This window comes from Pelmatolapia mariae, linkage group LG12 (assembly GCF_036321145.2).
Source record: "Pelmatolapia mariae isolate MD_Pm_ZW linkage group LG12, Pm_UMD_F_2, whole genome shotgun sequence".
Lineage (NCBI taxonomy): Eukaryota > Metazoa > Chordata > Actinopteri > Cichliformes > Cichlidae > Pelmatolapia > Pelmatolapia mariae.
The window spans coordinates 568942-593077 of NC_086237.1; the positions used below are offsets into that span (position 1 = coordinate 568942).

Sequence of the window (24136 nt, forward strand, 5' to 3'; positions counted from 1 at the left end):
ATGTATTTAGGTGAAGGTGATGACGTTGCTGTATTTAGGTGCAGATATTGCTGTAGCTGCAATGGGCAGTTTAGTGGCAGATGTTTCCTGGTAGTTTACTAGTTGGTTTAATTGCTGTAGTTGCAGTGGTTAGCACATTTGCCTTACACATTAACGCTTCCTGGCTCCTCCCTGGGAGGAGACACAGCGCCAGCCTCATGGGGTACTTAGTGTGCTCCCAGGGCCGGTCCCATGGATAATTGCGAGGGTTGCGTCAGGAGGAGCATCCGGTGTAAAATCTGTGCCAGGACAAACATTGCTATAGTGACCTCTCGGGATATAAGAACGCATCCGAAAGAAAGTTTCAGTGATTGGGTTAGTCAGAGTAATTACTGTGTATAGTTGTGTAATCGCAGTGGGTAGGTTATTGACAGACATTTCTGTAGTTTGCTAGTTTGTTTAATTGCTGCAGTTTCTTTAGTTTCAGTGGTCGGTTTCGTGTCAGTAGTTACTGTGTGTAGTTGGAGGTGATGCTACAGTTTTTCTGGTCGGTGTGGTTGGAAATGTTGCTGCATTCAGAAGACGTCCAAAGCTTTGCTTGCCAGAGGCTGTTGGGGAGTACCAACCCCAGACAGCTGTGCATTTCCATAATATGGTAATCTCATTTACCGCAGAAGCAACATTGAGATTTGATGCAAAGCCAGTGTTGGTCCATATGATTTATGAAGCGTTTCAGTCTTCTTGGTAAAGCGTGATGTTTTGGGGATTTTTGGTCAAGTTTTATTTTGTGGGTTATCACACTGGGTGGTTTTATCTAAAAGGAAAGGGAGGGGATTTTACCGCAGTGTTTTGTTAGCAAGCCTGAGGGTAGAAGCACACCTCCCCGCTAAAGAGACGACTGAAGATATCTGATTAAAAGGGGGATGCAAGGCTGGTGGTCTCACTTTGCTACTGTACATCCTGTGTGTGCGCATGTGTGTGCACATGTGTGTGTGTATGTGTGTGTTTAACACCTCTATTCATTTCCTGCAGGATTGATGGATTTCCTTGGCAGTTTGGAGAGGAAAGGGTTCGAGGGGTCTTTCGGGATGCAGCGAAGATCTGGAGTGACGTCACTCCACTCACCTTTACCGAGGTCCGTAATGGACATGCTGACATTCGCATCGACTTCAGAAGGTGGGAAGAATTGCTGAAAAAAATATTAAAAAAGATCAGGAGCAAATGTCATATTACACCATGTTGTGAATTATATTTAATTAGGCCTAAATATAAAACGTGGGCATCGTTACACCTGAGAAATACAGCTGCATTTGGGCTAGAATAATACAGTTTATGATGCGGTTATGCCACAAATCATGGTTAATAGACATTGCTTTAAAATGGCTCTCAAAGGACACATTGTCACATTTTCTTTAATATCTGTTGCCTTGATTCCCTCTCCTTGTGTCTTTTCCTCACCTCCTCCACTTGCATCTCTGGTGGGAGGGAGTAAAGCAAAAAAAAGGGAAGCAGAGGAATTGAAAATGTGTAATTTGGTAAAGAAGAGTCTGTGTTTGTTTTCTTGCTGCCCCAAAATGCACAAAGACCCAACTAATCATTGTGCAGGAACAGCATCCAAGCTGTGCTAGCTTTAAAGTCAGGGGGCACCCGGATTTGAACCGGAGACCTCTTGATCTGCAGTCAAATGCTCTACCACTGAGCTATACCCCCACACGCCGGCTCTTTGCTGTATTAGAGAATGCAGAACGGACTTATATTTGCTTTCTTTGTAATGTCCAGCAGGTCACCACTGTAGGCAAAAAGATAGTATAGAAGTCTATGATAAAACCTTTTCTTTGTAATTGCAGTAAACACTCTACTACTGACTTTATGTTCTCACTAGTTCACGTCAATATAAGATGTTTATTTCATGAATTATGTTCTCGTGCTTTCATTTATTGGTTGATGAATGAAAACAATTTCTTAACATATCGGTAAAAACCTAATAGTGACCGATAATGTTGCCTGTTAACCTAATTAGTTCTAAACTGTTCCTCCATTTTTTTTGCTTTAGCCTTTACTTTTGCCACCTTTTATTGCCGCCGTCCCAACTTTTTGAGACACGTTGGTGCCATCAAAATCAAAATAAGATAATGCTGTCTCAGTTTAAACATTTTCTGTGTTCTATTGTGAATAAAATGAGATTACATTTACATTTTTAGAATTGGAGTTGTAGTTGTGAGTTAGATCCAGCATAGATCATTTTGAACTAAAGACAAAGATCTTTGCTACAGAGGGATTTCCAGAATCACAAAGATAAAAACACGAGATTACAGAGCAAGAAAAGACAAGCAGATTATACCAGAGATATAAAACTGGACTTTTGTGGGGGATCTGTGTCATCCTTGGAATTACGTAAATTCTTTTGTGAAGCTTTGATTGGTTATCAGTGGAGCGATTTTTATGTTTTTCCTCTTTTGAATCAGGTTGTGTTTTTGGTTTTGAATTGCTTTTATCCACTCTTATAGAACCAACTACAGATGAATGATAAGTTAAAGGAAAAACCAGCATTAAATGCCCCAGTAACCTTTACAACCACCAGGTGCTCGATAATTCAGGTCTATGAGCACTTCTGGAGGGCTGATTACCTTTCTTCCCAAAGATATTCTCTTATTTTTTCTTGCATTAGTGATGGAGAGTGAGGTCACACATTAATCCAAGATGTCCCATTGTTGTTCATTTATGACTACACAGACCAAAACATATGGTTCATTTTCCTCAAATATATATAATCAGCAAACCGTTTAGTGATCCCTCGTGCCACACAGATACCGCCTCTATCATGGATAGAAATTTTTTATGATGCATGGGATTGCATCACTCTCATCCTATGGCTGCTGGGATAGGCTCCAGCCCCACTACACAAACCTAAAGTCTTACAGGTATCCAACTGGATGAGTTTGAAAAGGATTAACTTCTATATGCAGTTACAGTCCATAGAGGCCATAATCAATGTTGTGTCATTCTACAAACATGTTTATTCGTGGTATTGATTTGGGCATTTTAAAATGGAAGTTAATGGAGATTGTCTAACTGCTGTAGACAGCCTCAAGTGGCTGTTAGAGCCGCTGCTGAATTTGCTACTTGGTTTAGACTAAGCACAAAGTCTATCCAAAGGCATTAATTGGGCAACTCAAATAGAAGCGATACAGCTGCGATTCTCCCCTGATTTGTGGCTTCTTCTGATTCTTTATTACAAAAACAAAAAGAGAGAAGAGGTGAAGAGGCTTGGAGAAAAGTAAAAGAACGTGAGAATGTTACAGGTATCTCCTCCATTAAAACGGAGATCCCTGTAACATTTATTGCAAAATAAGAAAGTTCAAAAGGTAATCCTCAAGTTAACCACAAACCAGGGAATGCACTAGTGGTGCAACGGATCAAAAGACTCGCGGTTCGGATCAGATCAAGTCATGGATCGAATCAATTTTCGGAGGATCAAAAAAAGAAAAAAGACAAGAAAAAATTAACTCGTCATTTATTTATTGAAGTATTTTTTGCCCATTAAAAAACATTCAACTCAAGACTCATTCCACGCAATTATATAAAAACAAATTAAGTTGCAATATAGGGCAGTACAGGGCTTTGCCTCTACCACTCCGCTGTGATATAATGAGCGGTCACGTAGCTTTTTGTTGCCCTGGAGGTCCACCTATTTGTAGTTAGGGCAACAGAAGATGCCTGGGATAGTTCAGCCATAACTGTAGACTTTTCCTGCTAATACATGCTTGGAACGATCTTGTTACCGAAGTGGACACGCAACGGGATGTCATAGCGTGGCTCAAGCACGTTCATCATATGTTTAAACCCCTTGTTTTGCACAATGGAATATGGCCTCATGTCTGCAGCCATAAACACCTTTTTTAATAGCTTTAGCCCAGTCGGATTGGGCAGCAAAGGGCTGCTTAAATGCCGCGAACTCCTCTGCTCCTCCACTTGGACTGCTAGCGCTGGCCATGACTATCGCTTGACAGACTGACCATGCGCACCATACACACTTTTATTTTCTTTTTCGAATCTTCGGATCAGGTGCGTGCCGAACCGTGTAGTGGGATCAGTTCAGATCATGGATCAGCAGTGATCCGTTGCACAACTAGAATGCACACATTAAAGATATAGGGATATAGGGAACTACAGTGATCTAGGAGCAGGGGAACACACAACACTGAGGGACAACAAGCAAAAGAAGAGATGAGCAGTACATTGTTAATCCCTCTAAATGTGCTTATTCTTTCTGCTAGTGTTGAATCCTCCCTTAAAGCTGAAGCTGACAGATGAATGTTTAGAATCTTTTGTCTGTAAAGCTGTTAAAAGGTTTCTGCTCAGTGCCTTTATTGCTCATCGGAGTGTTTGTTTTATAAAAACCTGCAGTTTATGGCATGGAGACAACCTTCCCTTCGATGGCCGGGGTGGCATTCTTGCTCACGCTTTCTTCCCCAAAACACACCGACAAGGTGAAATTCACTTTGACGCTGATGAGTCATGGACACTCGGAAACCACATGGGTGAGTGTATGGCTGAGTTTATTTTTTATTGCTGGAAGCTGTGCATAAAAACTGTGAAATGAATAGAATTACAAGAGCTGTAATTACTGTCTGAATATCTCCATTGTCTGCTGCTGTCGCTGTCACTTGTTTTCCAGCAGAACATTTGTTTCAGTAAATAGCTGCCATGTTTTGTGGAATTGAAGAAGGCATTCACCTGTGGCTCTCAGTAATATCCAGCCCATTGTTATGGGTTTTCGATCCCTGTATACCATAACAGGAGCTTGGTTTTCATTGCTAGCAATAATTCATACCTCTGATTTAGTTCATAATTTTTACTGACAGAATTATTGGGCACAGCAAAGGGACAGAGGGGGTCAGGTTCAGTGGTTAGAGGATTTTGTCTTTGCTTTATGCAGATGATATGGTTCTGTTGGGCAGCTTGAAGTCAGGTGTGAAGAACCTTGATTGGGAATTTGGTTAAAGTGTGAAGCCGTGGTTCTCAGTATGAAAAGGATGGTGTATGTACTCTGGGTAGAGATCTTTGGAAGAAGTGCCGCAAGAGGGCAAGAAAGAGTGAAAGAGATTGATGGAAAGGGTTGTGCAACATTTACAATGATGCAGATGGCCTAACGGTAAAGACAGATGAACGTGAAAGTAGAATTGTAACTTTATGGTTGATTTACGTTCCTGACCTCACTTTGGGTTGTGACAGAGGGAATGAGTTTGCAAATAGCAGCAGAAATGAGCAAATGAGGGCATCTGCTACGTGCTGCATGAGGTAGCTTGTAGCCTCCTTTCAGAAGAGCTGGATGACATGCACAGGGGAGGGAAATTCCCTGTGACACTAAGATAAGATAAGCAGCTGAGGATGGATGGATGGATGACTTACAGACATTTTTTTCGCTTGTTTAGTCAAATTATAAATTAGTTGCCAGGAGCTTCCATAGAAGTTGTCAGGTACATTACTTTAATATATGGACTGAACTGACGTATATCTAAACTTTCATACTGCAGTTTTTTAGATAATAGTGTTATCGCTAAGACCAAAACAAAGCAAGGCAAACTTTTATATGAGAAAAGTACGAAACTGACAAAAAATACTCCATGTTGCTGTCAGTTTCTTAAACGCAATGTTTGTGACAGTCCAGAAAATAAGTTCAATGTACCCCAAATGAGGCAGTAAAACAGCCACGTAAATGACATAAATGTGTTTGTACTGGAAACATCATCAACAACATCTGTGTATTGTTTTAGACTTGCAGATGTTTTTGTTGTCTTGTTGTGACCAGCTTTGGCTGGGGAGACTACATCACTTTTTCAATCATGTTTTCTTGAAGTCATACATTCATAGAGTGCTTGTCATACTTTGCAGCTAATTTAATATTGCCAGTAAGAAGTATGTCTCTGAATCCTCCAGAAAGTACCCAAAAGAAACTCGTGCAGGCGTGCAGAAACTCCAGATTCAAATCGAATTCCTTATTACCGTGCACTGCTGCAGCACTTACAACGTCTGTGTGTTGGTGAAATGTGTGGCTGAGAGTAGATATGAGTCAGCAGGGAGAGGTACTTTTTATGACTGTTCAGGAGCGTTGGCACTGGATGGGCTTAGGTAGCAAAATCCCCACCGTGCAAGCAGGTCAAAACAAACAAAACTATCTTCAGACTTTGTTTGAACCAGGTGTGCCCTTCCATCCTTCCACCCTGCAGGCATGGACCTTCTCCAGGTTGCCGCCCATGAGTTCGGGCACGTCCTGGGCCTGCAGCACACCCGTACGAAGGGAGCCATCATGTCCCCACACTACTTCTTCGCCGACTTTCCACCCAGAATAAGCAATGACGACAAGTGGGGCATCCAACACCTGTACGGATCTCGGAGAGTTCAAGCCCCCGAACCCCAAACCACAACCGCCACCACAACCACTACCACAACTACCGCTACCACCACCACCAGCACCACCACCACTACTACTACTGAGAGCAACGAGATCTTCCCTACTGGAGTAAGTGAAACTGATGCAACAATCACAGAGTCATGAAAATCACCTAAATCTACACGAGAGGTTCGCTAACTGTGTGTGAAGTAAACCTTTACCCTGAAGCTTTATGCAGGCATTCGTGGTACCCAGAGGATAAAACTTTTGTTAGGATTTCATTATTTGCATATGTTATATCTGAATATACTATATTTTGACTCTACTATATTTCTGTTGTACAACTCAAATTAGTTGTCATTCAATTTAATAAACAGTTGAATAGTTTCCAAAACAAGAACCATAACAAGATAATGGTTTTTCTAAACAGGATCATGTTAGCCTAAACAAGTTAAAGTTTACCTAAACAGGATCATGTTAGCCTAAACATATTATTGTTTTCAAGATAATCAGGGTTGCTGATAGTCACGTTTCTGGTTTATGAAACACACTTTTGCATTCATTCTCACACCACCCAAACAAATCTTACACCTTATAAGGACTGGCCTTAAAAAGGCATTTCCGGAGCTTAAACATAGGAGAATGCAAAAAAAACAACAACAAGGTTTACATGTCTGACAATCTGACTGTAAGAGCTTATTAATCAGATTTCTCAGTAAACGCAGCTGATCCTGTATTGATAAGACTTAAACTGGAGCTGACGTGTTGTTTCCAACTGTTTATTAAATGCCTGCAATTTCATAGCGTATGTATCCAAAAGTGAGAGAGTCACGCACATTTATGCATGTGGCACAATAATTATCAATCAGTTACTGATTGGTGATTAAAGGGAGTTTAGCCTTCACAGTGTCAGGAACACTTTACTTTAGACTTTAAAGCGCCTTGAGGTGACTGCTGCTGTAATTTGGTGCTATATGGATAAAACGAATGAACTGAGTCATATTGAATTATTCATTACGCTGAGGGCGGCCCGGTCAGGACCCAACACTGGGCCAGGTCAGCTTTGACACAGAGTCACAGTTTTACTGTTAAACACAGGTTGAGGAGCTTCAGTCAACTGCCTTATTCTCAGTCTTCACCTCTTCACCAAAGTCAAAGGTGTTTTTTTGTTTTGAAACTCAGAGTCAGTGTTTCCAGTAGAATCTGACAGCATGACAAGCGCTAATGAGCTACAGGCAAAAAGCATGAAACAATCCAGAGGTCACACACAAGAAAACGACTATGAATGGAAGGAAGAATGAACAGACGCAAACAGCACCGCAAAGACGATGAAATGATTTGGCCAGTTGGAAGGGAAACATGGGTTCATATACTGAGGAGGGCGATTGGCTAATTGAACACAGGTGTGGCCCAAGAAGAACAAAGGTATAGTTTAAGACAAATAGAGATTTCAAAATAAAGTAGAAAGTGACTAATAGAACACAGGTGAGTCTGATCAAGTTACAAAGGATGGAAAGCTGCCAAACAACACAGCAAACGACCATGACATCATGACAGTGTATAACTGAGACTTACGTTCATGCATGCTTTGTTAAAACTTTTGCATATTGCCACTGATTAATTAGCTTCTTAATAAAATGTATTAGCTTGCTAAGCTGTAGAAGTCTGATAAATTTTCACTATATGGACAAAATAATCAGTGTATCAACCAATGAATTATTTGGGGTATATACACAGTGACACCTCTTGACTATTTAAAGAGCATATCTGATTTCTTTGTGTTGGTATTGCTCCAACAACAGTATAATTACTGTTGTTCCACGACCACCTAATCAACCACTAACCAATCACATTGTTGTGCTTTTTTATTTTTAGACATACTGTATATTTAGGGGCTCAGTCTGCATTAGGGAGTTCCAGCGGATAACCTACATGTGTGTTTTTAATGGGACATATGGCTTGTTTTGGGAAAACAATGGAGCTCGGTTGAGTTTTATGGGATTTTTCAACAAGCCTCATCCTGTGAATGGCATCGATCTGTGCGGTCAGGAGACGCTTATGTTGCAAAATATATTTCAAGGCTGCATGCCAGTCTGACAGTGCATGTCTTTGAAACTATACCACATTAGACATGAGCGTTTTCTTTCATCAACCATACATGATAAATGGGGGTCAAACACAAAAGTAATCTTTTAGTCTCGTGAGAGTTTCTCTCAGGCGAAGACCGGGAATTGTTTCCACTTCACATCACTTCTTTGTGTAAAATTTGTAACTGAGAGGATTTTCACTTATACTGAAAATCCCTGAAATTCCCTGTGATCGTTTGTGGGAATAAAAGTAGTCTTCAGCCTTACGAAGCACAAAGACCCACTTTACTTGCAGTATTCTGGCGTCTTTTCAGACAATAAAATGGCTCCTTAACACTTCATTATGTGCAGCATAAATCTCACTTATTGGAAATTTTACATTTAAGCAGATGATTGCATGTGAAAATGAACATTCGATCTGTCTTTTTTCCAGCCCGATGCCTGCAGGACAGACTTTGATGCCGTATCTATGATCCGAGGGGAGCTGTTCTTCTTTAAGTCGGGCTACGTTTGGAGGATCAGGGACGGGCATCTGGAAAGCGGTTACCCGGCACTGGCGTCCCGTCACTGGCGGGGGATTCCCAACAACATCGACGCCGCCTTTGAAGACAAGTCAGGGAATATTTGGTTCTTTCAAGGTGAGCAGTAAAGACATTTGAGCTGCTGTTAAGTGGTTTATGGTTTTATGTAAGCGCAGTTCAGGGGAACGATAATTGCACAGAAACACAGAAGTAAAGCATTCTACCCATGTATGGGCATGTTTAAATAGATGTAAAAATGTTAATTAACATGGGTCTGTGATGTGCTGCAGTCGAGTGTACGCAAACTCTGCAAACCACCAGAGACTCCCAGAAACACTGTAAAAGCTGTTTTTATGTGAAGTAATTATACGTATAGCTACATATAGCTAAATAAAATAACTGTTGCTCTTATCTTGACAAACGTCAGCTGCTTGATCAGCGTCTGCTTTATGGACGGGTCAGTCAAAAAGTCTTCTGACATCGTTTTTTTAAAAGCATTTAATGCCTACTAAAGTTAACTTAACCTATCAGTGGAAGAAACAACAGGTCTGAAGTCATCATCAAGATGCGTTTAAGAAATATCAAATGAGGTTGAAATAAGGCCAGGCTGTACTCTCGTGTAATACCACACTGGACCACAAGATGGCGAAGCATCTTAGTCAACTTGACACATAGCTCAGCATACAGCGTTCAGAATTCACGTGACTGTCATACTTAACCGATTCATTTTTGTAGCTAGAAAATACATTATACCAAAGAAATGAACATACATTAATTACAAGTCATCTTATTATATAAAAATACTAAATAATTTAAAAAGTAGATAGAAGAATGTAATCCTGGTTGGTGTGGAAAACATTAGCACCTCAATTTATCCACCAGCTTAAAACCGCAATATAACTCGAAAACTGTAAAACAAAAAGATATTTTAAACAGGTATGGATTGTTTTTGAAACTGTGAAGCATTTTCTAAGAGTTCCCTCTGTGCATATGATTATGCACAGATACCTGATTCATTGTGGAGACTGTAATGGTGGCGCAGTCATCAGATTTATTGATTGTAGGGATGGCAATTCATATATATTTAGTAATTCCATTATCAATATCACTTACAGATTTGAATCCTTGTTGATTCTCAGTAGGTTCTCATTGGCCTTTATTTAATCATCAGAATTATTTAGATATGTTTTCTGTGTATAGTAATTTATTTTAATGTAATTAAAGTGTCTCAGCTGTTGAAAATGAGGAAATGTGTAGCATTAAATTAAAGTGTAGAAGGGCATGGGTGCAGTTACCGGGTTGACCGTAATTTGAATGGCACGTATTAATTGGAGCCTACCGTCTGTGCAGGTGCAAACTACTGGGTGTTTGATGCTGAGAGGCAGATCAGGGGGCCGGAGTCCATCAGGAATTTGGGCCTGTACGAGTCTGGGATCCAGGCAGCACTGCGCTGGGGCCAGGACCCCAACTACAACACCTACTTCTTCAAGTCAGGCAGCTACTGGAGGTTCAGCCCCCAGGACAACCGAGTCGAGTCTGCCCCGCGCAGCATGCAGGACTGGATCGGCATCCCCAACGTCGTGGACGCCGCTTTCCGAGACATCTACGGTACGTGCGCGTGTCTCTGAAATAAAATGACATTTGGAGCGCTACATGTGATTGTTGAATTAAGACGCAGGAACGTTACCATGCTATAAATATGATAATAAACAGTTTAAAATACTTTACAAGCTTGGTAAGTTTTAAAAATAACTCAGCAGTGGTTTTAACAGCTTGTCAGCTTTGCAAAAAACAATGATTTTCAGCATTAAGATAATCTGATACAGAATCACGCCGCAGTGAGGTTTCATGTTTTACATGAACGCTATCAGTTTATAACGATTCCTTTTGATTTCAAGCAAATCGAACTAAAAACACAAATGCATGGAGAGAGGAAGAGAGGCTGTAAGTGTAACTGTACACACAACACAACAAGGATAATTTTATCTTCAACATGTCATTTATGAATGACCCAGATATCATTAAAGCGCTGCTGCATGTGTTCCTGTGGATGTTTTGCTCTGCACGCTGCTTGTTTTCCTTGTTCTGCTGCTTCAGGTTTTCACTTGCTTATCTGACATCTGGCCAAGAGCGAACAGCTGTTGGGCCAACGCGGGCACATTCGCAGTGATGCTGATAAAAAATGTTTTGTTTGTGCTCTCTGTGTTTCAGGCTACGCTCACTTCATCCAAGGACGGCAGTACTGGAAATTTGACCCTGTTAACATGAACTCTTTGGAGGGCTACCCTCGCTACGTCGGCGTGGATTTCTTCGGCTGCAGAAACGGGCGATTCTGAATCTGAGGATCTTTTTGTTTTTTTGCAATGGAGTAGTTTTTTTTTTTTTTTTGCCTGTTTGGTTTTTTTTGGAGCAAAGACATTTTTATCTTTGGAGAAAGATTCAAAGGAGATGAAAGCGTCTCCTTTGAATCTGTTTATCTTTCATTTATTGATACACAGATCAAGTACACCTTCTTCTCAGGAAAACCAAGTTGTATTCCCTCAGACTTGGCACCTCCTGTGCAGCTATACTCATATTTATTTTGCACATTTTTGTCACAGTAAGGCTGAGTTCTGGGCCCTTGTCTAACGATGTGTGCTGTGAACTGCACACTTCTCACCTCCTTTCTCTGAGCCGAAAAGTGAGATTTTGGTCCGCAGACTTTCCTGCTTAGTGCCCGTAGTCTGTGTTTTCCATTCCAGCAGTTGTGTGTTTTCATCATGGACGGACTTCTGCTAACCCTATGAGGGTCTGAAGAGCGACATCAAACTTTGTACATGAGCTGCTGTAGGTGGCAGTCAGAGTTTTGTTTGAACGATGTAACCCAGGAGCCACTCAGCAGGAATGTCAGCGAGCAACAATTTCAGCTATGCTTCCCTTTTTTACAGACATGATTGCACATGTTGTTGATTTTCCTGCCAACCTGAGTCCCATTAACCATAATTCAAAACCACCAAATCTATAAAAAGATGGACAGCCTAACAGGTAGTCCCATTCTGAAGCCTCGAGCTGAGCATTTCTCAAAAGAACGCAATGTTACACAATCTCACAAGTGTGAACATTGATCGTCCTTTATGACTGCAGGGGAAAGTGTAATTTATACCCCATGTTGTATTCTGTATGGCTTTAATTTGGCAAATGAGGCCATGAACTCATTAGGTTAAAATTATATTTGATCTAGCTTTATGTGCATCTCTTATATACAGCCTATGATCAAAACACACCCAGATGTGAGAGACATTTGGCAGTTATGGCAAATGTAGTGTGGGCCAGATGTGTCTCAGATAGGACACAGATTTGGTTTGGGCAACATCTGGCCAGATTCACCATCACTGCTGACCCAAAGAACATCTGTGCCAAACATTCATTGCTGTTAGATACCAAAAATATAGTGCAGATAGCATTACCATAATATTTTATTCATGCATTATTCAGTGAGTCCTTTCAGATCTGATGTTTTCAGACACCTGAGTCATGACGATTTATGCCACGTTTCCTTTGCACTTTATCTAATTTAAACTTTTTATCCATACAAAAACCAGAAACTTCCAAAATTATAGCATTCTAAGTTTCTAATGTTTCAAGCTCCTATTTTAATTCTTTTCCATACACCAATAGAAAGTTTTGATAAAATTAGATACACAAAAATGAATGAAACAAAAAGCCAAAGAGTGAAGAATCAAAAAGTAACACTGTAACCACTCAATTTGCTTGCTTTGACAGATAGAAACCATATACCGATACACCTCCTACAGCTTTTTTCATGTCAGCCTTGCTAGAGGTGAAGCTAGCCACAACCAAAGGTAGCCATGATGTGACAGTTAGTTTTGGTTGGTCACTTTCAGCCAGTAATAGTGGCCATAAATAACATGTATGTTCTTCCTTAAAGTTTGCTCAGAGGTCTTAAACTAACTCAGGTGTGAGTCACTGAATAAATATAAGAAACCCAGCATCTCCTCTGGGTCAGAACATGTAACACCAGCAACGTTTCATCAGTGTCCGCTCCACTGCTGTTTGAGACGAGGAGGTTTTGCCTTTACTTTTTATATTTGAAAAAGAGGTTTCAGATACTCTTCTTCCTGGCATTAGTAAATATTTTATATGTTTTATATAGTGCAGGGTCTTAAAAAAAAGGCAGAAGAAAAGCGAATGCCATTGCTGCACATCATGTTTTGATGTCACTCTTCCAGCATGATGGTGTGAAGCTCTCACTTTCTCAGCGTGCAGGCACCTGTTGCAGGAAAAGCTGCAGGGCGCCATCTAGAGTGCAACACTGTCAACCACCTCAGAGACCATGGTCACTCTTTGTGCCATCTTTGAAGTCATTGCGTCACCATCTGTAACATGGTGCTCTTTTCTGTTTCATTAGTCAGAGGTTTGGGAATAGCAGCTGCTGTGGAGGTCAACCTGGTAACAAAACATTTTTTTTTAATTAGGATTTAAAACTAAATTTGAGTTGAAAATTTTGTTGCAGCAATAAGAAAGTTACATTTGGTTTTGTCTGCACCAGAGTCATTTTCAAATGCTATATTGGTGCAGTCTGAAATATTAAATATACAAAAGTGTTCGAGGATCAGCCTGAGGTCAAAATTTACAATATTTAACATAAAACTGTAAAGAAAATACTTTCCATCAATGCCGGAAAGTAAAAGCAATTCAAGGACTTGAAAAACTCTGGTTGCGACTCCTCTGTAGGTCAGCGCACCCCAGGTTGAGAACCATTGCGCCATCATTTCCTCTGACGACCGCTCTGCTGCTCCCCGATGCAGCGCTTGAAGGCTCAGTGCAGGACACTGACGAGTTTTAACAGCTCTCATTGTTGTTTGAATCATTTCTGCAACCCGTGAACTCTGCTTTCAAACATATTTATACACAAACAGCTTAGAAAAATGTTCCTGTATATACATGTCTTTAATATTGTTTTCAATCTTTTGTAGCCTTTACCCTGTTCATTGAAATGTATGACCTGCGTATTGTTTTCTGTTTTTTCTAAGTTACTGAAATAAATTCATAACCTTTTTATCCGTCTGGCTCTGGAGAGATTCAAGCTCAGAAACTGATGCAGACACTTTAAAACAGAAATTCACATCCTATTGCATTCTATAAGATATATTTCTGTAAAAGTAATTACAGTTTTAATAATGGATTGCATTTATATAGCGCTTTTCTAGGCACCCAAAGCGCTTTACAGTTTTGATTACAAAGGTTAACCCGTAACTCAGCCTGACATTTTTGCGCTTATGCAAGCCTTAAAAACTCCTCACAAGGATTTTAAATAATATTGCAGGAGTTTGTTTGAAGCAGTGGGCTAACGCGCCTTCTCCTCTACAAGTCAGGGATCTTACGTCACTCAAGTGAAACTCCATCTGATAAAGACCGACCAAAAGTACAACAAACATTAGAAATTATGTTGGCAGGGTAGGGGAAGCCAAACTCTAATACCTGTCTGTTTGCCAGGAATAAAGCATGATGTGGGTTTCAGACCTTTTTTTTTTATTGTCACTTGATTCTCAGTGTACAGTGTAAGTTTGTTGCACAACACAGAATGGCATTAAATTGTTCACTTGAGCTTTCCCTGATGGTCATATATGCTTTTATATAGAGTTATTTAAAGTTAAAGACCAGAGCTGCTGAAAAAATGTCCAGAATTTGTCGACATTTACAGGTAAAGTTATGGATTATGTAACACTTATTTAAGAATAAAAATAGATAAAAGTTTTTATCTACAGTATTAAAATATACTGTAGATAAAAACAGAAATATTACTGAATCTTATTATAATATTACAGACCTGTTTAAACTTTTTAACTTTAGTCTTTTAATTGTAAAACTGGAAAATGTGCTTTGTAGAAATCTTTAGAGAGATATTAGTGTCATTATAAAAAAAAAACTAACAGTCACACTTTCAGTTTAGATAACAGTCCCACATCATTCTCTTGTTAATATTACATTCCGGGAATTTGTATAGCTGTTAACATAAACTTTAACTAACAAAATAAATATTAGATAAAATCTTAATAACATCACGACTCAAAGCAATTGTGTTAAAAATTTTTAAAATGCATTTTTGGTCTTCAAAGCGAAGACATTGTGCTAACGGTTTGCTGTGTTGGTGGAGTGGATGGTGTTAATTGATGAGTGGATGCGATTGTCAGGTGGTGGGAGGGGGCGTGGCCTGCGCTGCTCTCTCAGGGAGTAAATCATGGCTGACAGTGAGGCAGGAGCAGCAGCAGCAACAGCAGGGATGGCTCACAGTTTCACTCAGGAGTATTTTCAGATCCCTGTGGTGACCCGAGCGTACACGACCGCCTGTGTCCTCACCACTGCTGCTGTGGTAAGAAACAAATGCTTCAACTCTAACCTACAATCTGTCGATAAGAGGGGAAACCTCTTTTGTCCTCAAACTGTTCAAATTAGAGATGTTGCCTTTTGTTATTCTTGGACTCTTACAACATTTTAACTGTGAGATTGTGAGTTGTACTTAGGGGATCTAAACACTAGCTACACTTTAAGTAAAAGTTATGAAAACACTTGAGTGGTAAAGTTAGGCACCTTTTAGCACACAAGTGTTGAATCTAGTTGTAGCCTCCTCATGTAGAAAGTGTCAGTGAGATCGTGGTTATATCTGAAGTACTTTGTTATTTAATATGATACGAAGTGAAAGCAAGTCACGTGTAATAGAAAGTACCTGTAGTATCAGTTGATGTGTTACCACTGAACTTGGTAAATAATTTCAAAATTAAAGCAATAAAACTGTCATTTGAAAAGAAGTGCCACGCAGGCGTTTGGTGTGTCCTTTAAACAGAGGAAAGGGGAAAATATTCAAAGGAAAAAGTTAGTTACAGTGAGGTGCGTGTGACACTGGATACTAAGGAAGGAGAGAAGGACTTGTACTGATTGGCCAGGCAGAGAGATCGAGCTGGAAAGGATGTGCAGCAGGTTAGGATGTGAGTGAAGAAAGGAGTGTGTTGAGAAGATGGAGGGGGCACTGATGAATGAAATAAGTAGAGGATTAGTAAGGAGTAAGTGAGGTGTATCCTCTGTCTAGAGGACACACCAAACACCTGCATGGCACTTCTTTTCAAATGACAGTTTTATTGCTTTCATTTGGTCCACATGACATACCTGTGCAGGTAAAGAGAGGGTGTCTAGGGGAGAAGGAAGTGGACTTTTTGACCAGAAATGTAGAAGAAGTTTACTGTTACTGATTTTCAAGAATGAAGGTGATCTGCAGAGCTGTAGTAACAAGAGGGATAAAGCTGATGAGCCACACTGTGAAGATATGGGAAGGAGAGAGAAGCTAGGCTAAGGAGAGCGGTGACAATCAGCGGGTAGTAGTATGGCTACAGGCTGACAAAGAACATTACAGATGTAATGTTTGCTTCAAGAGTTTTTTATGGAGCAGTATTGAGAAGAGAAGATAAGATAAGATTTATTGATCCCACGACGGGGAAATTTTTTGCGTTACCTCAGCTCAGGTACAGATATCAGAAGGAAATACAAAAATACAAATAAGTCCAACCAATGAAAAAATAAGTAAGACAATACACTATATACAACGGTAGCATACACAGTATGTGACTATGGAAGGTCAGCAGAAGCTTCATTGTGACTCTTTGCATCTAGAGAAAGCGTGTGATAGGGTGCCAAAAGAGGACCTGTGGTACTGCATGAAGACGTCAGGAGTGACAGAGAAGCATGTGAGGGTAGAAGTGACAGGTGGGTTCAAAGTGGAAGTGGGATGGCATTAGAGATCGGCTCTGAACTCCTTCTTCTTTGCATCGTTGACGGACAGGCTGACAGATGAGGTCAGGCAGGAGTCTCCGTGAGAACTGTGATGTTTGCAGATGACATTGTGATCTTTAGTGAGAGGTCAGCATAGGTCATCAGAAGCAAGACAGAATACATGTGTGTGGATGAGAGGAAGACAGGTGTAACAGTGAAGCTGTAAGCAGTAGAGGTAGTGAAGGTAGATGAGTTTAAATACCTGGGGTCAACGGATGGTGCACGAAAGAGGTTAAGAAGAGAGTGGAGACAGGGTGGAGTGGGTGAAAACAAGTGTGAGGGGTGATTTGTGAAAGAAGGATAGCAGCAAGAGAGAAAGGGAAGGTTTACAAGATGATAGTGAGAATTGATTTGATACGATATATGGTTTGGAGACTGTGGCACTGACCAAAAGACAGGTGGCAAAGCTGGACATGTGCAGAGCAGGGAGAGTGGATATACTCAGAGAAGATGAAGATGGAGCTGCCAGGAAAACGGGGGCACTACAGTAATGAATGATCCATGGGTTTCGTGAAGTGGGGCATGTGAGGGTAAGCGTGACAGAAGCAGATGCTACGGATAAGATAGGATGGAGGAAGATGATTGGTTGGGGCAACCCCTAAATGGAGCAGCTGAAAGACCAGGTATAGAAAAATTATCAAAAGGTAAAAGAAGAGCAGCAAACATCTAAAAACTTTTCAACACACCTGCTGGTAAAATGCTGCCCCCTGGTGGTGGTGAAGGTTTTATTTAAATTCTGCAGAGGGTAATGACAACAAGGACTTTTTAAGTGAACTTCCAGTTAGTTATAGCGAAATATCATACAAGCTACCCAGAATTAATTAATTTTAGGCTGTATTTTACTTTTTAGCAACTTGAGTTCATCAGCCCATTTCAGCTCTACTTTAACCCAGAGCTCATCATCAGGAGATACCAGGTACCATTTACCAACTATTTAACTGAAACTTTGAGTATGATTATGTGGTATATCGTCACTTTTACACTCCTCTTCCCTCTCTTTCTCAGATATGGCGCCTGATAACCAGCTTCCTGTTCTTCGGCTCTCTTGGATTTAGTTTTGTGTTCAACATCATCTTTCTGTATCTTTTTGCCAAAAACTGAAAAAATATGAAAGTTTACCAAATTAAAGCTCACATTATGGTGAAATCTGCAGCAGAGCTGAGCAGACCTTAACTGAAAGTAAGCTATCGATACTGTCGGATGCTGGAGGAAGGCTGTTTTCGGGGCAGGACGGCAGACTTTGTTTTCATGTTCCTGTTTGGAGGGATCGTGATCACTGTATCCTTTAACATGTTTAGGTGAAGGATGAGTGATGGGTAAACAACCACAGCTATGGCATGGTATAAGATGAAGAAAATCTGGAATAAGATCCTTTGACTTTAAAAAGTGCTTTTTAGGTTCCTGGTCAAAACCAGCTAATTTAATCAGAGGATTAAAACCATGATAATGCTATGAATGATGCTCACAGTGATTTTTAACAGAATAGCCCACATGGAAGCATTTTTAATTTTAAAAAGTCAAAAGTGCTGAACACAAGCTCTCTTCTCTGTCACTGAAAATCCCACTGTATGTCGGCTTGTGTAATTTGCCTGGATTGCGTGGCATCCAAACTAGTTGTGAAATCCTGCTCCCAGATTTTCCACAGATAATTTAAGACTTCTTCCCACTTTGATCAGAAATGTCAGTCAGAGACTTCTGCAGACGTCTGCAGGCTCCAAGCGTGTAAAGTCAGCCGCTGTACATAGAGTGCACCTCTTTTTGATGATGCGCAGCAGTTTGCTCAGATTCCAGGTTAATGATACTGTTGTGAGTGGGTTTACCACAGACGTGTCTCTGGGTGGTTGTTAAACAGTTATTGTGCAGATTTATGCAGTCATGCTGTGTTTCATGGGGATTTGAACTGCAGGATTAATTCTGCCATAAACATGTAACAGGGTTGGCTGGAATGACGGGAATGTCGTAGTTTGGCTTTTATTGTGGAGGGTTTAGCATTCATTAAACAATAACATTGTCTCTACCTGCAGAGATGAGATGGAAAAACTTGTTTCTTCTTTTTGTTTAGTTTAATCAGCTACTGTGCAGTTATATTCCAGTTCTTTACACATCAGGGTTTTTATTTTAGATTTCTGACTGCAAAAACATGCTGTCTGACTAATAGATGTATAAAACCCTGTTTCTTTCAAAAAACATAAAAATCAAATAAAGATCAAATAAATAGCTTTCTCTCTTAAACTAAAGCTCCAGCAGTTCAGGTTAGTTTGTCCTTTGAAAAAGGTCTCTTAAACTTTGACTCTTGATGATCAGGTGAATGTTTTTATTTAACCTGAAGTCCTGCAGCTGTTCGGTCTGTTCGCCAACATCTTCTTCCTGGGTCAGGCCTTTATCATCATGCTGGTGTATGTGTGGAGTAGAAGACATCCGCTCATACGTATGAACTTCTTCGGCCTCCTGAACTTTCAGGCCCCATTTCTTCCCTGGGTGCTCATGGGATTTTCATTGCTGCTCGGGAACTCCATCGTGGTCGACCTGCTTGGTATGAGTCGACTTGAATTCTGCTCATTCATTTAACACCAGTTAACATGAATGGTTGGCAAAAGGCGCTTTTTAGGAAAGGACCAGCTGACTCATCCACTTATACAACTGACTAACTAACTTCTTCCCCTTATTCGATCCAATAGTTTATTTGAAATTCGGGTATCTGACTTTATTCTCTCCTCAGGTATCAGTGTCGGTCACATGTACTATTTCCTTGAAGATGTGTTTCCAAACCAGCCGGGAGGAAGGAAGCTGCTGATGACTCCAGAACTTCTGTAAGAACCAGTGTTTATTCAGCTGAAGTCCAACATGTGGAAACTCTTTTCTTAGAGAGATGACCAGCCGAGGCACACAGTCTGAAAACTCGGTCTCAATACTGGTTATACCACCTATACACCTTTTATATTTTGCTAGGAAAATGGGAAATTGGTGCAGCAATTTATTGAAACATGCAAATATACATGGAAATACAGTATATAAGCCAACAGTGTTTGTACAATTATAACAAGCTTGAAAGGCAGTATTTGGAATGACCACATTTAATCTATGACAGTCTGAACTCTGTGGGGCAGCTCTCTTTTAATTTCTTTCAGTAGTCTTCAGGAATAGTTTTCCAGGCTTGTTGAAGGACATCCAAATCTCTTCCTTCTGTTGTTCTCTGTCAAAATGATCCCACACTGCTTCAGTGTTGAGGTTCAGGTTCTCGGGAGGCCAAACCATGACTGACAGTGCTCCATTATGTGTTTTTTATGTCCAGGGATGCTTATACTGCACTGGCAGTGTGTTTGGGTTCATTGCCATACTAAAAAATTAGGCTGCTGCCAATCACATGCATTTTCAGATGGTATTGCATGGTGGATCAACATCCTACTTCTGAATTCATGATTCCATAACTATTGACAAAACTCCCAACACCACTGGCTGAAATGCAGCCCAAGCCCTGACAGAGCCTCCACCATGTTTTACAGATGGATGTACACTCTCACACACACACACACACACACACACACACACACACACACACACACACACACACACACACAGAGTGCAGTTCTTGTGTAGTTCGGCATACCTCAGACTTTCCTCCCTGTTTCCCATTCTTAAGAATTGCTTCTTCCACTGAGACCATTTCCGATGAGGCTTCAGTGAACAGTAAATGATCAACTGAAGGATCAGATCTCTCAGGTCCCGTGTCAGGTCTTTGCTGTATACACATCAGCCCTAGTAAAGAAAGCCCAGCAGCACCTCCATTTCTTGAGGGTTCTGAGATGGAACAGGCTGCAGACTGAACTCCTAGTGTCCTTCTACCGTGCCACTATCGAGAGTGTGCTGGTGCACGCCATCCCTGTGTGGTACGCTGGTTGCACAACAGCTGACAAGAAGAGACTACAGAGGGTCATCAGAACTGCAGAGAAGGTGATCGGCTGTCCACTCCCCTCCCTGGACTTAATTGCCAGCTCAAGATGTCTCTCCAGAGCCAGGGCAATTATAAAGGACCACCTCCATCCTAACCACCACCTCTTCAACATCCTGCCCTCTGGAAAAAGGCTCAGATCCATCAGGTGCAAAACCAACAGACTAAAGAACAGCTTCTTCCCGTGGGCTGTCAGAACTATTAATGAAAACTAAGAGTGTGTAAAGACTTCCCCAACACATCCACCCTGACACTGCTGTTGATCATCTATGTGCAATATCTCAGTCTTTCCATGTTCTGTGCAATATTTTTGGCTCAAGTGCAATTATTTTGGTCCCAGTCTGTTTCAATGTTTCCTACACATACACCATGTATATAGTTCCACTCACATATGTATACATATACACTGCTTTTTATTTTATTTTATTCTATTTATTTAATTATTTATTAATTTATTTTTTTCCGCCTTCGTTGTATATTGGTTTCTCTTCTTCTTACTTTAGCACCTTTGTGGTCCAGCTACCCAATTTCGCTGTGCAAGAAACTGCACAATGACAATAAAAAGCTCTAAGTCTAAGTCTCTAAGTATTTTTTCCATTTCCTTAAATACATGACTTTTAGGTACTTTTCATCCACTTCCTCTTTTGTCCTCCACTTGTACAGTGTCCTCAGATTGTTTTTTTTTTAATGGACACACTGCACACCATGCTGAGATGTGTTTTCAGCTAATAGCTCTTTGGGAATCCTCTTGTTAGTGAACTCTGTTTTATGCCTCCCAAACTGCAACATTTTCAGTCACAGAAATGTGAACAAATGACGTGTTTTTGTAACAGGCTGCTAGTGACAAAATGCCTAAAGATAACATTTACAATTGGTTCTTTGCCAAGTTGTTGGTTATATGTACACACAGCATTGGTGTCTTAAGTTTTATGCTTGAACAATTCAGCACGTCATTGTTAAGTGACTTAGCAAACCAAAGAGAAACCTTAAAATGGTCAGGTACAAGGACTAGACAACAACACTTTAAAAACAGAAGAAAGTCTGCCTCCTTGGAATCCAAATATGACGAAATATGAGGTGACTCAAGAGTTTTGCACGGTACGGTATGAGGTGAAAATTAACACAAGTGTCGTTTTGTTCTCTCCTAACAGACGAGCCATGTTTGATCGGCCAGAGGACCCAGACTACCGTCCCCTCCTGGAGGAGCAGCAGCAGGGTGGAGACCTGCAGCCGAACGGGGAGCAACACAACTGAGAGCCCAGAGAGCTGTGAAAAGTCAGACACAGACCACCACAGGACTGTAAAGCTGTATAGACTGAATATTTAGCTTTGTTCAGCATATTGTAACCACAGAGCCTTCATTTGCCTTAACAAGAAAAAAGGACCAGAAATGGAAGAACAAGCTGAAAACTTTTAACTATGGATGGACATGGAGCGTCCAGAGTTTGCTACACCAACAGCTTTACTCTGTATAAGTGCAGGTTTTATACTTAACAGCAAACTGGTTGAGTGAGATGATGTGGATGACGAGCTCAGTCAGAGGGACGCTGTAATAAGGTCAGCAGTAAGGAGACATTGGTTAAATGCCACAATTGTTTGGAATTTTTCTTACACTGATGGCAACATACCGCGTTGTCATCAGTTAATATTTCACCTCAGCTGTCTCAGTCTGCTCCACACATGATGCAGGAAAAGGAGAAATGAGCACAAATATAAAACAAGAGCACCCAGAGTGCAAGTCCCCCCGAAGGGCGAGGGATATACTAAAACATTGTTTCATGAAGTTTTTATTCCAACATGCTGATGTCAGCCTGTTTTTTTTTTTTTTTTTACAGTATCATGGCATCAGCCTGTTGTAGCATCAGTGCCCTTTCATATGATATATTACTCGATACGGTTTCTTCTCAGCTCGCATTGTTATTGGTATCTACCATCACACAAAATTTGAAAATTATATGATGAACACAAGACTGCTAACAGACAAACACATGGAACCGATTACATTTTTTTGTTAAAAAAAAGCAAGAAAAACTCTGTTACAATACTGCAAATAAATTAGGAGAATGCCAATAATTCTTTTTAAAGTTTGTTTTTGTTATTTTACCAATAAATACCAATTCAGTGAATTTCTGATCTTGGTTTTATTCTTTTTATAGTTCGGAAAGCTGATTTTGAGTCCAGCGTACTCCGCAAACACGTTTAATGACAACATCTCTTACCGATGTCCAGTCTTTATTAAAAAAAAGGCTCCAAAACAAAACTTGCATTGGTGCCTACATGCAAGTTTAATGTTCTAAACATTACCTGAGCTGATTTCTAGGAGGAGAAAATGGATGGTCGAGAATTGTTAAATAATCTTTTGAGCTAAACAAAAATTAAAACACTGTTGATCAAGAGAAAAGCTATCTAGATCAGGGATGTCACACGCATTTAGGCCACATACAGCCTCATTCCGTTTTAAGGCCCGGTAAAACAAATGCATACGAGGAAAAGCTGTAAAACTTAAAAAAAAAAGCCAAAAGTTAAAAATCTATGCACTCTTTCATATTTTCCAAAGCCGTTCAGTTTGCCGGATTGGCGTCTTTGACAGTTAGATTCTGTTCCCCAGTCCTTATGTTTGACACCCCTTTAGCAGGCTGGTTCTGGCCCCTGGTAAATCTGTAATTTGAACTGTGAAGCATCTTAATTTTGACCTCCTGCTTTCCTTTTATTAAGCAGATGTGTAATCTCAGGTGAGGACGAGGTGAAAGGAGCAGGACTGACCCGTAACTGTGCTCTCTGCTTTTCTGCTGCTGCCTCACTGAACTGCCGACGGCCTGAAAGCCGCCTGCACACGCTGCACTTTCACCCACCGCCTTTGTGACTCAAACACTGGGAACAAAATGGAAACTGCTTAGCACAACAACAAGCCTCAGTGGGACCCCGACAACAAAACAAGCACTTCATCATCTTGTGCAACAGTGCTGCTCCTAAGTATCAAGTCAGAACTGGGGTCAGACTGTTTTTTGGTTTGAATTTTGTGTTTACAGTAGGGTTTTTTAAGCTTTCCACATGAAAGGACATTTGGGGAATAATTCAGAAATCTCAAAATTAAATTTTTGAATTGAATTTTATGGGGTTTTTTTGGAGGGGGGGATTTATGGATAGAAACTCCAAACATTAAGTGTTACATAGATAATCTTCTATGTTATGCAGCCGTCCTGGCTGGACAAGCCCACGATCATCTAGGAGGCTTCCAGGAGAGGCCTTAAAACCATGACTGGAAAACATTTAAGCTACAGTCAATTTGAACTGATTGACAGGGAATTTTTTTAGGATTTCTTTTTGGTGGGGAGACTGGCACCATTTGGCTCCTTTTACCCCTGAAACTCTCCAACAGAGA

The 24136-nt window shown here is 40.6% G+C and overlaps 1 non-coding gene and 1 pseudogene across 1 annotated transcript; one reads left to right on the forward strand and one right to left on the reverse strand.

Annotated features, from left to right (window-relative positions):
* LOC134639346 (stromelysin-3-like) overlaps positions 1–22813 on the forward strand; it is a 45920-nt pseudogene extending 23107 nt beyond the window's left edge.
* On the reverse strand, positions 1618–1689 carry trnac-gca (transfer RNA cysteine (anticodon GCA)). The gene has a single exon. It is a non-coding gene; the product is annotated as a tRNA-Cys (tRNA).
* Positions 22814–24136: the final 1323 nt, after the last annotated feature.